The 16,673-nt window shown below is 40.0% G+C and overlaps 1 protein-coding gene across 1 annotated transcript in view; it reads right to left on the minus strand.

Annotated features, from left to right (window-relative positions):
• LOC135206032 (uncharacterized) overlaps positions 1 to 16,673 on the minus strand; it is a 257,788-nt gene that overhangs the window by 126,536 nt on the left and 114,579 nt on the right. The gene's annotated exons all lie outside the window — the stretch shown is intronic.

Here is a 16,673-nt window from a genome sequence, read left to right on the forward strand (position 1 = left end):
CTTGGCTCCATTATGTGACCTCTTGGACATATTTAATCATTTCACAAGAAAACACTTCCCAGCTCAAGATCAGGGCTATACTTTTTCTTCATCATTAGCCTCCAAGGTCAATATGAACCTTTCTGCCATTTTTACAGCAGGAACTTGACATTATCAGATTACCATCTCAAGATTCTACCTATGATATGTCACAGCACTTCTTCCATGTATACAGTATTCATTAAAGCCAAAAGTCACAGCAGGCCATGTTTTTTCTACTGGGTGAGATATAGGTCATCCAACATCATCTCTTTCAAGATATTTGGCCATCATGCCTCTCTCAGACACTGGAGATGTGTTTTCATAGAGTGCATGTCATTGCCCTTTGAAGTGATTAGAAGCCACTATTACACAAATGACTGCTTCACTGAGAGTTCACTATTTACCATGACATCATGGCTGCACTCAAACCTCAAGGGAAAAAAGTAGACTTATGATCTTCCTGACTCCCTTCCCTTCTATGTCATATATCACTTGTCTCTGTCCTCTCCCTTCATAGTGATATGCAGTCTATTTATGACTGATGGATTACTAATGAACAAATCATAATTTACAAATTAAAACACAATAGTAAAATCAACCAAGTTCATTTCAACACTCATCAATTTGGGAGGTTAGCAAGGCTGAAAGGCACCTTGGACAATGCCAGGAGGTGATCTGCACATGTGCAATGGGGTCTTCCTCTTTCAAGATTTAAGAAGTAGGTAAGACTGGAGACTGGAGAGCTGTTTACTCAGAAATAAAGCTATTGATGATCAATGATTTAGTACATAAAAAATGACTTTATGATAAAATAAGATTTTATATATACTTACCAAGTAGTTACATAGCTATAGTTTCTAAAACCGTCGGCAGCTAGAATTTTTTTAATTCGCGGAAGCGCTAGTTTGTTTTGGTCAGGTGATACCCCCTGCCCACTATCGGGGGAGTGAGAAACCAACACCGTCCGAAAATCAGTTGTTTATGCCCTATTATTAACTACTTGGTAAGTATACATAAAATCTTATTTTATCATAAAAAGTCATTTTTATGTATGCAACTTACCAAGTAGTTACATAGCTGAATCCCACATTGTAGGAGGTGGGATCCATAGATATGCTCATAAGTTTTTAAAATTTAATAATACAACTATACAAACCTGAGGTCCTTTTACAATAGGAAGGTAACTAGCGGCAGCTGGATGGTCGTAAGCTTTTGAACAAGGGAGTTCGGTAGTTAACTGCTTGTCCGACAGTGCGGGCGCCGCGCGACTGGGAGGCGAAGAATCACTTTTGCTTTAGACCCAAGCAAAAAATGCAGAGTGAGGGGTGACATGAGGTGGGACTATGTGTAAAAGGACCTCAGGTTTGTATAGTTAGGAAAAATGATATTGTTATAATACAATAAAGTTTCATACATACTTACCTGCAGATATATACATAGCTAAGACTCCATCGTCCCGACAGAAATTCAAATTCGCGGCACACGCTGCAGGTAGGTCAGGTGATCTACCGTCCTGCCCTGGGTGGCAGGATTAGGAACCATTCCCATTTCTATTCATATTTTCTCTCTTTCCACTTGTCTCCTGCGGGGAGGCTGGGTGGGGCCATTAATCGTATATATCTGCCAGGTAAGTATGTATGAAACTTTATTGTATTATTTAACAATATCATTTTTCATACAATCAAACTTACCTGTACAGATATATACATAGCTGATTGACACCCTTTGGTGGAGGGTAAGAGACAGCTAACATGGAATAGACAGGTAAACAACATATGTTGTAGGTATAAATAAACCTTGGTTCCTATCTGATAGGTGGTAGACTTCGTGGCTGTTGCCCGGTAGTCTGCATCACCTCAAGACTTTAGCGAGATATGTGATCTATGGCTAAGAGTTTCTTGTGGGATCTGCCGATGGGGTATGAACCGCCTTACTCGGCAGAGCCTGAAAGGACTTTGTCAATGGGTACTGGACCACTTCTATGACAATACACCTTATGAAGGATTATTATTATTATAAAGTTAAGATTTACCAGCCCAATGAGTCTAATCAGACTCTTACAGTGCTGGCCCGAAATTATTCGGGAGAAAATTATTTAAAAATACGCTCATAAAATGTTATGTCTACAACATGGAATGGTTATGGAATGAAGTTAATGAATTATAATAAATTAATGATAAATGAGGGGATTATTAAGTGATATATGAGGTTGGAATTAAAAATATGAATTGAACTTATAAAGACTGAAATAGATAAAAATGACAAAAGTCATCTATTTAAAAATGGTATATGTTAAATCTTATTAATCAAATTAGTCTTTTTTAAAAATATTAATATTCTATATAAAGAAAAATGATCTGATTCTGATAGTATTTCTGATAATGATTTATTGCCTAAATATAAATTTCTCTCTCTATTAAAAATTAGGCATTCACATAAAATATGCTTGACTGTTAAAATTGCATTGCACACATTGCAATGAGGGATGATCCCTTGTGGAGTTATCATTAGATACTCGTGAGTTAGTCTTGTGTGGCCTATTCGTAATCTTGTTAATATTACTTCAGCTCGTTTTTCATTTTGTACTGATGTATTCCCACAAGTCTACATTCTGTTTGATGCACTTTAATTTATTGGTGTTTGCTTCACTATCCCACAGATTTTGCCATTTTGTTTTTATGCCCTGCTTCACTGAGTTTATATAATCTGTAGCAGGCAATTTATTGTCAAAAATTGGTGAATTTATCCCAGACTTGGCCTTTTCATCTGCCTTTTCATTACCTTGGATTCCAACATGGGCAGAATCCAGCATATTTCAATGTTAACCCACGTGAATATAATTTATTGATGATTTGTTTAATTTCCTTTACTATAGGGTTCTTAGTGAATACTCTTGAGGGATTCAATTGCGCTTCTTGAGTCAGAATATATTACAAATTTATTATTCAGTTTATTATTTGTCAATTTTATTTGATTGATTGCCAATATAATTGCTGTTAACTCAGCAGTAAAGACGTTGCTTCAATTGGCAATGAATTCTGACTTATTTTGTATGATGACACTGCTGCACAACCAACTCCTGCAGAAGATTTGGATCCATCAGTGTATATTGCTTTATGTGGGCCTTTACTTCGAATGTGTTCTAATGTATACTGTTTATAGCGATCTGAAGTATAATTTTGCTTTTTTGATAGATGATAAAGGTTAGAACTACTTTGATTTTCTTCATATCCATGGAGGTGGAGAATTTGAGGGAGGGAGTATATTTACTCTAAGGCCAATAGATTCCAATAACCTATTAGCTCTTATTGGAAAAGGTGGTTCGTGATTACTAATAAATATATCTCGCATGCCAAATAGTTTTTTTGTGGGGGAATCAGTGGACGTTATCTTTAAAGCACTTCTCATTGTTACAAGATCACGATGTACGGATAATGGGGGTTCGCCACTTTCACAACATACTGAAGTGTTTGGAGAAGATTTAAAGGCTCCACTACAAAGTCTCAAGCCTCGAGTGTGGATAGAGTCTAAGGACTTCAAGGTACTTTGTGATGCTGACCCGTAAATTGGACTTCCATAATCCACTTTGGATAAAACTAGTGCTTTATATATCATAAGCAATGTTTGGCTCTTAGCTCCCCAAGTAGTATGAGACAATTTTCTTATCAAATTTAAGGCACTATTACATTTATTTTTTACAAAGGCTATGTGTGCTTTCCAATTAAGATGAGTGTCAAATACCAAGCCTAAAAATTTTATAGTATTACTAAACTGAATGAGGCTATCCCTAATTTAAGATCTATGTCTTGATTCTGTTTCCATCTACTATTTTGTAGACATAATTGCTTGGGTTTTCTCTATAGAGAGCTTAAGCCTACTGACAAAGTCCAGTGTGGATGTTTTGATAGCTTTATTAAGAATTCTTTGTAGATGACGAAGACTGCTTGAGGAATAATATATAGCAAAGTCATCTACATACAAGCTATTTTGTACTCCCTGTGGTAAACTGCTTTACGATGTTATTAATAGCTAGAGCAAAAAGAGTTCCACTCAAAACACTCCCTTGAGGGACTCCACAATCTAAATTGAAGGAGTCAGAATATACATTATTTATTCGTGTTTGAAAAGTTCTTTCATGGATAAAATTCTCGATAAAAATTGGTAAGTGCCCTCTAAAACCATTTTCGTGTAAGGACTTAAAATTGGGTATCTCCAGGTCGTATCATATGCTTTTTGGATATCAAAGAATATGGCAACTGTAATTTGCTACGTTCAAACCCTCTCCGTATATAATTTTCTAGATGGGAAAGTGAATCTAAAGTAGATCTTTCAGATTGTGAGCCAATTGAGTTGAAGACAGAGTCTTATTCTTACGTAGGCACCAGTTTAGTCTATAATTTACCATTTTTTCAGAGGCAATTTGCACAAGCAACTTGTCAGGGATATTGGTCTATAGTTATTAGGATTGCTTGGATCTTTCCCTGGTTTGACAACTGGTATGATTATAGCATGTTTCCATGCTTTTGGGAACAGGTGATTTACCCATAAATGATTATAAAAGCTTCAATAAGTATGTTTTTGCTAACAGAGCCAGGTTTTTTATCATCTCAAAATTTACGTTGTCTTGGCCATGGAGCAGAAGAGTTACAGTTACATAAAAGGCATATTCAAATTCCTCTTCCTGTTGAAAATATGGTTAAATAAATATATCCTCTAATTGTTTCAAATTCAATGGGACAGCTTCTTCACGGGCTTTAATGGTTCGAAAGTGATCATCTATATTGATTATACTACTTATTGCTTGGATGTTACGCCCTAAAATATTCGAAATGGCGTTACTATCATGTACTGGTTGGCCATTATGTATTAGTGCATGTCTCTGAGATCTAATATGAGATCATTAATTTTCCTAAATTTTTCCCAGACTTTACTTATTGAGGTTGTATCAGATATGCTAGATACATATTTTTGCCATGACATTATTTTTTCCTCTAATGGCTTCCCTTCTGAATCTTGCCGAGATCCGATTGTAATGAGGTTTTAGTAGACTGATTTCTATAGTAATGTTCTACAAGTTTCTTGGCAGTGCTCTCAAAATTTAGAGGTCTTTTACTTATGACATAAATCTATTATGCAGGGTTTCTAATCTTCTACCTATAATATGTTTTTCTTGTATCAGGTGGATAGTGTGTTCAGACCACCAGGGTACTGAGTGTTTCTTGGGATTAGTAGTTGACTTAGGAATAGATTCGTCAGCAGCTGTAATTACAAAGTTTGTGAAGAAATCTACTGTCTCATCATGACCTTGTACTGCTGTAAATGGATGGATCTGGCTGGTTTTAAATTTATACTGGTCCCAGTCTGCCTTATCTACATTATATCGTGGACAGTTGGTGTTGGGGTATGTCCCAAACAGGATATTAAAATTGGAAAATGATCACTGGTATATGGATCATCTAAAACATTCCAATCAAATCTGTCCATGGGATTTCGAAAAGTAAGTGCTAATGTCTCCATCATTTAAAATGCAAAGATTATGATTGTCAATCATATGCTCAATTTTGTTACCATGTGAATCTGTTTCATTGCAAAAAGGGAATCCCATAATGGGCTGTGGGCGTTAAAAATCTCCAACTATTAAAAAAATCATCACGTATATTCAGTAATACTTGAGTAGATTTTGTAAATCATAATTACATGAAGGTTGGTTGTAAATATTATACAAATTAAAAGTAGAGTTGTTAATATGAAGTTTAATTCCAGATAGTTGGAATTCAGAACTATTAGTCAATATATTTTCGTAAGTAATTCGGTTATTGCGTAAATTGCTGTTCCTAATGTATTCATATCAGGAACGTGAATGTGATGCTTAATGGTATAATTGGCCTATTCTCGGAGACATTTTCATTTGTATGTTGCAACGGCATTATTGCTTATAGGTTCATATTGTTTTAATAATCTTTGAATTTCTCCTATTTGTAATCTTGTTTTTAAACCATTTACGTTCCACTGAATAATATAAGCGCGGAATGTTATTGTGGGGAAGGCCGTCTGTCAAGCAGAACATTACTTCCTCTTACTTTTGTGGTTGCATACTCGTGTAAAGCTGCAGGTTTCTTAATATTTGACTTTATGTTAAGTCTCTTTGTAATTGCTCCTTGGGACTTTTGTTTTTGTTTATTTTTTCCAATAAATGTTCTATGCCTCTAGCACTCGATGAGCGAGTTTTAATAAGATGGTACTACACATGCAATCTTCGGAGTGTTTTTCAAGATTTTCCTGTTGGTTTTTAGTTTGAATTTGATGAAATTATTAATCATATTAGTGAGGCTGCTTGTTGATGGAAGTTTCATTGTATTCAACTGACATGAAACATTTCATTACATCCACATAATTTATCATGACCCGTGGATAAGGCATTTCTATTTTGAGTGATTGGTAGTGTATTGTTTGTTTACTGAGACTGGGAGAGGAGTCTATTTCAACAGAGGCAGCTGATGATGAATACTACTACTTGGTTGGGGTTGAGGATGAGTTAAGGATTTTCTCTTTGTCCTATTATGGGTGATGGAGTTATATGGACAATGTTGTTATTTTCTAAGAAATCGTTAGTTTGTGAGGTGATTAATGTTTCAGCTTCTACTTCAATACTATCTATATTACTTTTTAGAGGATGGGAGTCCTCTTTGTTGTCAAGTTTTTTTGATTTCGGAGGGGTCCCATTTCCAGGGTCTCGCCTTTTTTTTTTCCCCTTGCTCTCTGATCTGGTGGGAAATCATCAGCAATTTCTGCATGGAAGGTGCTGTCTCTATCATGAAGTATTGGCATCATGATCATCTAAGGATGATAGAGCAGCATATTTGTTTTTTATTGTGGTTTCAGGTATTAGATTCCTACTTTCTAAACAAGCTTCAGATATTTGGGATTTTTGGGGAACCTTATTTTTTTAACATAATTTTATATGATGGATTTCTGCTTGGGTCAAGTATCCCTCTAACTTTTAACTCAAGCTTAGCCTCTCTTGCTGCCATTCCAGTTCTACTCATCAGAAGTTTTAATTCTGTATTATACATATAGAATGGGCATTCTTTTGACTTTGCATGGTGAGCAAGTCCACAGTTAGCACATTTAATATTTGGGGGCAATTCCACTCAGTTCTATGGTCTTCTGAACCACACACTGCACATATTTCTTCATTTTGGCATTTCTTGAATGGTGTGACCAAATTTACAACATTTTTACATGTAGTGGTTTCGGTACGTGAGGGCGTACTTCTCTGTTTTGACCAAGTATTTTAATCTTTGCTGGTAATTTTGGCCTGTGAACTTGATTTTTACTATTTTGATGGAAACTTCTTGTTTTTTTTTTACTTGGAATTTGATATAACTCCAGATCGTGAATATTGTCATATCTTAATTTTAGTGATTCTAATATAATATGCTTTTCTGGTAATTCTTCCTCATTTTCAATTTGGGTAGTACAACTGTACCTTGGATATAGTTGAGCATGTCATGGCTTTCCACCGTTACTTTTATCCCTTGAATTTCTTAATGTTCTGATATGCTTCTGACTGGGCTTTTGTTGTGGCCTCAATCAGCCATTCATTAAATTTCAGTGCTCTGAAACTCATTTCTCTGGTAGGGAGTAAGCTTAATAATTTGTTCTCTAAAACATAGGAGGAAATTTTCCTCTCTGTTTTGAGAACAAGAAATCTGGACCAATTATCTGTGCCAAAAATGTGGTCAAAATGAACTAATGTTGGGTCGGGTTTGTACATTTTTCTTTTCTATTATTTCTTGTTAATGGCTCAATATGGTGCCATCGTTGTTATGTTGGGCTTATTTTCTTGAGCGAATCCGGTAGCCAAGTCTAATTCCGCGCTGGGGTCATCAACATTAGGGCCTAATCAATGTATACATGTACACGAGAGAGATGTTTTCAGCCAGGTAGTCCTCCACCCACCATGGAGCCCAACAAGGGAGGGGTGGGGTGGGAATGTCACATTAATGGGCCACCCCTAGAGGTTAACTTCCTGGTTATACACCTGATCCCAGCACTTAAGGCGTAGTCAGTCCGTCGAGATCCGCATCCCAGTACTAGGGACCAAGTTTGACATAAGACTTTCCCCTCGCTCGAACACGTCAGGTACTTGAATTTTACGGGTGGAGTGGCATGCCGTCCAACTACACCCTCCTCCAGGTTAAAAGAGCAGTCAATTCAATAGTCTAAAACCATGCCAGAGTCATCAACGAAAGAAGAAGAAGGGAAAGGGGAAAATTTATAAGGAGGAGGAGTAAAGGAGTTAAAGGTTCCCAATGTTCAGTTGGATCCAGCAGAGAGTGTAGGCGTAAAAGGGGCATACTCTCTCTGCAGTGGATCCCTAAGCCCCCCACCTCGTCAAGGAGTTGGGATCAGGGGGGACCCTTATGAAGGAGCGCAACACCGATCCCGATCACCTGATCCTAACACGAGGGTTCGCGCTCAAATTGAAAAGTTATCCCCACACTCCTTTCAAAAACCCCAATAATTTCACTAAGTTAAATAACTTTAACTCAAAGTTAAGGATCAGTGTCAGCTCCTTATCCCAGTAATGTATCCGCAGAAACGTATAAACCAAAAGAGAAGGATCTCTCGTAGGTTAACTTGACATCCTTTGTGTAATGAGAAGTCAACACAGAGTTGCCTCTACCGTACAACACAGCTAATATGTCTTATATGACATATTGTTATGTAAAGAACAAGAATTTGCAAAAGCGCGCACTTCCTGCGCTTTTAATTCTAAGCTGTTTGAAGGAATCAAGTCACTTATGAAGTGCTTAGGAGATCTCCATGTTTCAAAGAAGACCAGGGCTTTCTTGAAATGGATCTCTCCCATCTGAAGCCTGAAGCCTGGCAGGAACCTCGCGCCTGGCTGGTGCTTCGCTCTTGGTTGGAGCCTAGCGCTTGTCTGGTACCTTTCGCTTGACTGGCGCCTCGCGCCTTAGCTGGAGATTCGCACCTAGAGCCTGGCTTGCGCCTGGCTGGTGCCTCGCGCCTGGCTGGCTCCTCGCGCCTGGCTGGCGTCTGCGCCCGGTTGCGCTTGTGCCTGCCTGGCCGCCTCGCGCCTGGCTGGCGCCTTGCGCCTGCCTGGAGCTTCGCGGCTGGCTGGTACCTCGCGCCTGCCTGGCGCCTCCCCACTTGCCGGAGCTTCGAGCTTGGTAGAGTCTCGAGGATGTCTGGCAATGTCCACATCGGACACTCTTATTTGTCCTATATGTTCGCATCTAGCGCATCTGTGTCAGGTTGTAGGCCCGGTCTTTCTCCTCATCAGACAATGACAGTGTTCTTGGGGCTGTCTGCCTCTGGCGTTTTTTACGCCTGTTTTAGCATAAGGCTACTGGTTAGCGCTACATTGTCCGAAAGTCCTGAACATCTACAATAGTAAATCACAAGACTGGAGAAGGGTGGAAGAAATTCTTCCACTTTGAGCTTTGGCCTCTCCGGCAAGGGGAGGTGATTGTAGTCAGCTACATCCAGTATACGATAGGATATCTAACAATATGAGAGATAAGGGTATTCCTCTGAGAGGTCTTCCTTGAGTACTTCCCTTGCTCACGAGATCTCTTCTTACCTGTTGAAGGGGATCTCGTTGCAGAATCTTCCCTATCCTTGTCCGAAGGAAGGTAAGAAGCTTGGAAGTCGAAGGAGGACTCCGAGCTGAAATTGGGAGTACTCCTGATTCTAGCTCTTTAATTGTATCCCTCTGAAACAACCTTCTGGGAAGCATTTCGAGCCGTCATCGCATTCCAAAGACTCTGTAGGCAAACGTTTTAACCATTTTACTGTAGATGATTGATTGATTTATTAATTCTTACTGGCGTCGCAACGACGAGGTTATTGACGCTGTATCATTAAAAGGAATTGCAAAGGAAAAAGTCAATTAAAATGCTATAAATATGTTTATATAAAATCTGTCAGAGAACTACAGAGAACCAAAAACACACAAAATACCTATCTCACCTTCACACCTATTTCAAATTAATTGTAAACAAAAAATATAAGCAACATAGGCTCCCCGCAAACTTCCAAATTCTACAGAGTTCTGTCAAAATAAATAGATATTAAAAGTACTAAAACATTATATATGGTAATAGATATATCAATTGGAGGTAAATTTTATGTACATAAAAATTTCCTGATCTAAAAAGACTTAAAAGCAAATGATATACACTGACACATACTAACACATACACAAACTCAAACATCTTGACCAAACTAACCTAAATTTTTTCAAGAAGACCTGCTTCTCGAAGGTAACTAAAAAGCTTATCCTCATTAAAATCTCTACCTATAATGGCATCTAGTTTTAAGATCCATTTTCTTCCAACTACGTAAAATAAAATGACGGTTCCTTGCTGATATTAAGCTGGGGCATTCTACTATTAAATGTTTTACTGTGAGGGGAACAAGACAATCCTCACAAAATGGTTCAGGGTCATTGTTCATTAAAAACCCATGAGTAATCCGTGTGTGGCCGATCCGTAACCTACATAATGCAGTCTCTTTCCGACGGTCTTCTAACATATAAAGCCAGGGGTTGATTACATCAGTGAGTTCTCTCATTTTATTATTACTCTCTATTGTCCAATAGAATTGCCAAACTGATTCTACAGTCTTGGGAGCTGCAGGCTGAAACTTGTCTTCGAAAGAAGAACGCAACAGCCGCACGAGAACTTTTTATTCTACATGAAATTGCGCACATTTTCATATATAAAACTCTATGAAATGCCTAATATGAAACGGAGCAAATATTCCGAGAATGGTACGTACGCATTTTGGAGATTTGTGGCGGAGAATCCGCGGAGGGAAGGAAAGATTTTTTTTTAAATTCACCATAAATCTAAATATTGTGCTAGAGACTTCGAATTTGTTTCAAGATGAAGATAAATGACTGAATATTACTAGACTGTAAGAGTTTTAGCTTACAATTGCGTTTTTCGACCATTTCGGTAGAGTCAAAGTTGACCAAACATGGTTTTTTTTCTATTTATCGTGATTTATATGCAAATATTTCAAAAATGAGAATAGCTACGACCTTCAATTATTTTTTGTTGTATTCTACATGAAATTGCGCAAATTTTCATATATAAAATTTTATGTAACGGCTAATTTAAAATGGTGCAAACATTACCACAATCGCACGTATGATTTTTTCGGAAGAGTTACCGCGCGGACGTAAAGAAAATGTTATTTTTTTCATAAATTCACCATAAATCGAAATATTGTGCTAGAGACTTCCAATTTGTTGCAAAATGAAGGTAAATGCTTGAATATTACTAGAATATAAGCGTTTTAGCTTACAATTGCGTTTTTCGACCATTTCGGTAGAGTCAAAGTTGACCGAAGGTTGAAAATTTGTCACTTATCATTTTTTATATGAAAGTATTTCAAAATTGATAAAAGCTACAACCATGGGTTGTTTTTAGTTGTATTGTGCATGAAATTGCGCACATTTTCATATATAAAACTTTATGTAACGGCTAATTTAAAATGGTGCAAACATTACCAGAATTGTATGTATGATTTTTTTTTTTTTTCGGAAGAGTTACCGCGCGGACGTAAGGAAAAAGTTTTTCATAAATTCACCATAAATCGAAATATTGTGCTAGAGACTTCCAATTAGTTGCAAAATTAAGGTAAATGATTGAATATTACTAAAATATAAGAGTTTTAGCTTACAATTGCGTTTTTCGACCATTTCGGTAGAGTCAAATTTGACCGAAGTTGAAATTTTGGCACTTATTGTTATTTATATGAAAAGATCTCAAAATGATAAAAGCTACAATCATGAGTATTTTTTTGTTGCATTTTACATAAAAAATGCGCACATTTTCATATATAATACTCCATGTAACGCCTAATTTAAAATGTACAAAAATTATGTCAAAGTGACGAAATAATTTCTGAGATGTGTCACAGATACTTTTTAGTGCGGTAAGAAAAAAATTCGCACTTGTGCGCCTGCGTAACGATTGTAAACAAAACAACACCTTGATCCATGAACTCCCAGCATCCCCCAAGGCGCGTGATTCAAGAGTTTTCGGCTGGTGGGCCTAAAAGTATTTTTCCGCGAATTTTTAAAAAAACTTTTGTATGTCGATGTAAACTACGTCCAGTCGGCACCCGAGAGACAAAAAATGTTGACGTAAAATACGTCCAGTTGGCGTTTAAGGGTTAACAGAATCATGTCGCGAGGGTAATATACGTAGTATATTTGTAGGTTTCTGTACACGACCTCCATCTTAAATTCTTAAATTCGAGGAATGAGAATAAGGATTGGAGATCGACCACCTTCGTTCTCTGGTCAAGAGAGTGAAGAAGTCTTCCCTGAAGGAAAGCTTCAATGGTGAACAGAAAACCGAAGACAATAGTTCAAGCCAAACTGGATGTTCCCGTCCTTTCTTCTCTATTCCAGGTTGGTCGCCTACTGTGAGATATTCTTCCTTCTGCAGCAGTGCTTCTTCCAAACGCTAGAAATTCCAGGAATTCGAGCATTCAGCGAGGTTCCCAATTATCGTGGTAACAATTATTGGGGATTCTCGTCTAGCCCACTCTGGACCGTGGTTTTGCCTAAGTTTGGAGATCGTAAAAAACTCGAACACTCTGAGAGTGCTAGAAATTCTGCAGAATTCTAAGCACTCGGCAAAATCCCCCCAATTCGTCAAACTATCATCAGTTGGTGGTCCTCCCGATTCCCGTAGAAATCGAGGATGGGGCAGGATCCTTCCTCAACGACGGGGGCTTACGTCAGGTAGGACCCTAAGGTCCCCCCGGTAATGCAGTCCCCAACGTGGGATCCTACAGAGAACTCTCAGCAGGATCCCTCCCCTTTCCCTCGTAGCCGTAAGGAGAGAGGGAATGGGGGAGGAATTGGATACTCGCTCGCCTTCCCAGCAGAAATGGAATTTTTATTCTAAAATGTTATTGTTATTATACAATTAAGTTTGTTCATACTTACCTGGCAGATAGATATAGCTGTATTTCTGAAGTCCGACAGAATTTCAAAACTCGCGGCACACGCAGTGGGTCGGCCAGGTGGTAGTACCCATTCCCGCCGCTGGGAGGCGGATATCAGGAACCATTCCCATTTTCTATTCATATTTATTAATGCCACTGTCTCCTGAGGGGAGGAGGGCGGGCAATGGGGCAACAATTTAATATATATCTGCCAGGTAAGTATGAACAAACTTAATTGTATAATAACAATAACATTTTGTTCATGCCACTTACCTGACAGATATATATAGCTGAATCCCACCTTCGGATGGTGGGAAGAGACAGAATAGGATTTTGTAGAAACTTAAATTAAGTAGATGATATACATCTTGGTTCCTCACCTGTTGCAAAGTAGACTATGTGATTACTGTCACTTAAGGCTGCTTTTGCTTAAATCAGAGTTGCCAGCCAGGTGGAGACCTGTAGTGCTGGTGCGCTCTGGATGATCTGTCAACGGGTACGAGACCTCAACGTGACAAGACCATCGAGGCCATACATATGAGGGCAACAAAGCAACTGACCACCACCTGACCAACTATTCAAAAACCCCACTAAAAACTAACTAAAGGATGGGAGATCTTCACATAAGACTCACCACAAACCTAAAAACACAACAACAAAACTAACCTAAGCCTAACTAAGGGATAGGGAAAGAGCTACTTCCGGACCCCAAGACTGTGTCCGCAGAAAACGTATGGCCCCAATGAATTACAATCGTCATAAATTGTTCTCACATCCCTTAGGTAATGTGAGGCGAAGACGGAGTTACTCCTCCAAAAGGTGCTATCAAGAATGTCCTTGATTGACATGTTCTTTTGGAAGGCAAGAGAGGTAGCGACAGCTCGAACTTCGTGAGCTTTCACTCGTAAGAGGCTCAAATCAGTCTTCTGGAAAGATGAATGAGCCTCCTTAATGACGTCCCTTAGAAAGAAAGCAACAGCTTCTTCGATAAAGGTAAACTCTGGTCTCTTCACAGAGCACCAGATTACCTGAGGGACCTCTTACCTCTTTTGTTCTATGTACATAGAACTTGAGAGCCCTGACCGGGCACAGGACTCTCTCTGGTTCTTGGCCCACCAGACTTGACATACCCTTGATCTCGAAAGTTTTCGGCCAAGGATTCGAAGGATTTTCATTCTTCGCCAAGATTAAGTTGGGTTCACGAGCAGACAGCATTGTCTCCTTTGAATCCCACTAAATTACGAAACGCTTGAATCTCACTAACTCTCTTAGCCGTCGCAAGAGAAGTTAGGAAAAGAGCCTTCCTTGTCAAGTTTCGAAGCGACGCTGCCTGAAGCGGTTCGAAAGGATCTTGACATAAGGAACTTAAGAACCACGTCAAGGTTCCATGACGGAGGTCTCATTTGAGGAATCTTCGAAGTCTCGAAAGATTTTAAAAGGTCATGAATGTCCTTGTTGTCAGAAAGGTCAAGGCCTCTGTGCCTAAAAACCGCTGAACATGCTTTTATATCCTTGATGGTAGGGACCGCTAATTTCTGCACATTCCTGAGAAAGAGCAGAAAATCAGCTAATCCTGGTCACAGAGGTCGAGGAAGAGGAAAAACTCCCTCCTTTTTACACCATGCCTTGAGGAAGCCCACTTCGATTGGTAAACAGCTCTTGTGGAAGCACGTCTTGCATGTGCGATTGCTTTCGCAGCTGCTTTCGAAAAAACCTCTCGCTCTGGCCAACTTTTCGATAGTCTGAACGCAGTCAGACCCAGAGCGGAGAGGTTTTGGTGAAACCTTTCGAAGTGAGGCTGTTTGAGTAGATCTTTCCTCCAGGGCAATGTTCCTTGGAAAGTCTACAAGGAAAGACTGACCCTGTGAACCATTCTCTCGCTGGCCACAAATCGGAGCGATCAGGGTCAACCTCGTCCCTTCTGAGGCCGCAAACTTCCTCATGACTTCCCCCAAAATCTTGAATGGTGGGAAGGCGTACAGGTCTAGACCCGTCCAATTCCAAAGCAACGCGTCTACCGCGATCGCTTCTGGATCCAGGCCACGGGAGCAATAAAGAGGAAGTCTCTTGGTTCCTTGACGTCGCGAATAAGTCGACCAGAGGACATCCCCACAACGTCCAAAGGTCTCGACACACGTCTTTGTTCAAGGTCCATTCCGTCGGTAGGATTTGTTCCCGACGACTGAGAAGATCTGCCCTAACGTTTTGCACTCCTGCAATGAACCTCGTCAGGATTGTCACCTTTCTTCTCTTTGCCCACAGCAGAATCTCTCTCGCCAGGGAAAACAAAGTTCTGGAGTGTGTCCTCCCTGATTTTTCAAATAAGCGAGTGCTGTGGTATTGTCTGAGTTTACCTGAACAATCTTGTTCTTCAAACTCCTTTCGAAGAACTGCAGAGACAGAAATATTGCTGCCAGTTTCTTTGACATTTATATGCCAGGCTACCTGTTCCCCTCTCCAGGAGCCTGACACTTCCTTCCCTCCTAGTGTTGCTCCCCAGCCCGTGATGGAAGCGTCGGAGAACAACACTAGGTCGGGGCTCAGAAGACTTAGGGACACGCCCTCCTGAAGCTTCTGAGGGTCCAACCACCATCTTAGATGGTTCTTTATCGGAAGCGATATTCTCAATATGGCATTGAGATCGTCCTTGGCCTTCCACTCGTCCGCAAGGAAAAAATTAAAGGAGAGGCCTGAGGTGCAGTCTTCCCAAGGAAACAAACCTTTCTAGCGAGGAAATGGTTCCCAGCAGACTCATCCATTCCCTCGCCGAGCAAGTCTCTTTCCCTAGGAAGGCTGAGATCTTTTCTAAGCCTAGCCGCTGACGTTCCTGGGACGGAAACGCTCGAAAAGCCACTGAATCCATCTGAATCCCCAGATACACGATGGACTGTGTCGGGGGTCAGATGCGACTTTTCGAGGTTGACCAGAAGTCCCAGGGACTTTGCTAGGGCTAACGTGAACTGCAAGTCCTTCAGACACTTCTCTCTCGACGACGCTCTGATCAGCCAGTCGTCGAGGTACAGGTGGGAAACTCTTATCCCCGAAGAGTGTAGCCACCTCGCCACGTTCTTCATGACTACCGTGAACACCATTGGAGCCGTGGTCAGGCCGAAAACACATAGCTCTGAACTGCCACACTTTTTTGTCTAAGACAAACCTTAGATACTTCTTGAAAGAGGGTGGATCGGGGATGTGAAAGTACGCGTCCTGCAAGTCTAAGGACACCATCCAGTCGCCCGGTCTCAAGGCTCCCAGAACAGAATGAGGCGTCTCCATCGTGAATTTGGTCTTTTCCACGAAAAGATTGAGCCTGCTTACATCTAGAACTGGACGCCAACCTGACGACTGCTTCGGTTACTAGGAAAATCCTGTTGTAAAAACCTGGGGACCCCAGGTCCGCGACTTGTTCCACCGCTCTTTTCTCGATCATTTGTTGAAGGAGATCGAATAATACTGCTTCTTCTCTCCCTGATAGGATGGAGAAAGGTCTCTGGGAGTCGTAGAAAGAGGAGGAAGATCTAAAAAGGGGATTTTGTACCCCTGCTCCACGATCTTGAGGGACCAAGAGTCCGTGTCCCTCTCTCTCCACGCTCCCGCAAAAAACTTCAGTCTGGCTCCGACTGGTGTCTGAAGGACATGCTTCTCACTTGGAAGGC

The sequence above is a fragment of the Macrobrachium nipponense genome, chromosome 29 (genome assembly GCF_015104395.2).
Source record: "Macrobrachium nipponense isolate FS-2020 chromosome 29, ASM1510439v2, whole genome shotgun sequence".
Classification (NCBI taxonomy): domain Eukaryota; kingdom Metazoa; phylum Arthropoda; class Malacostraca; order Decapoda; family Palaemonidae; genus Macrobrachium; species Macrobrachium nipponense.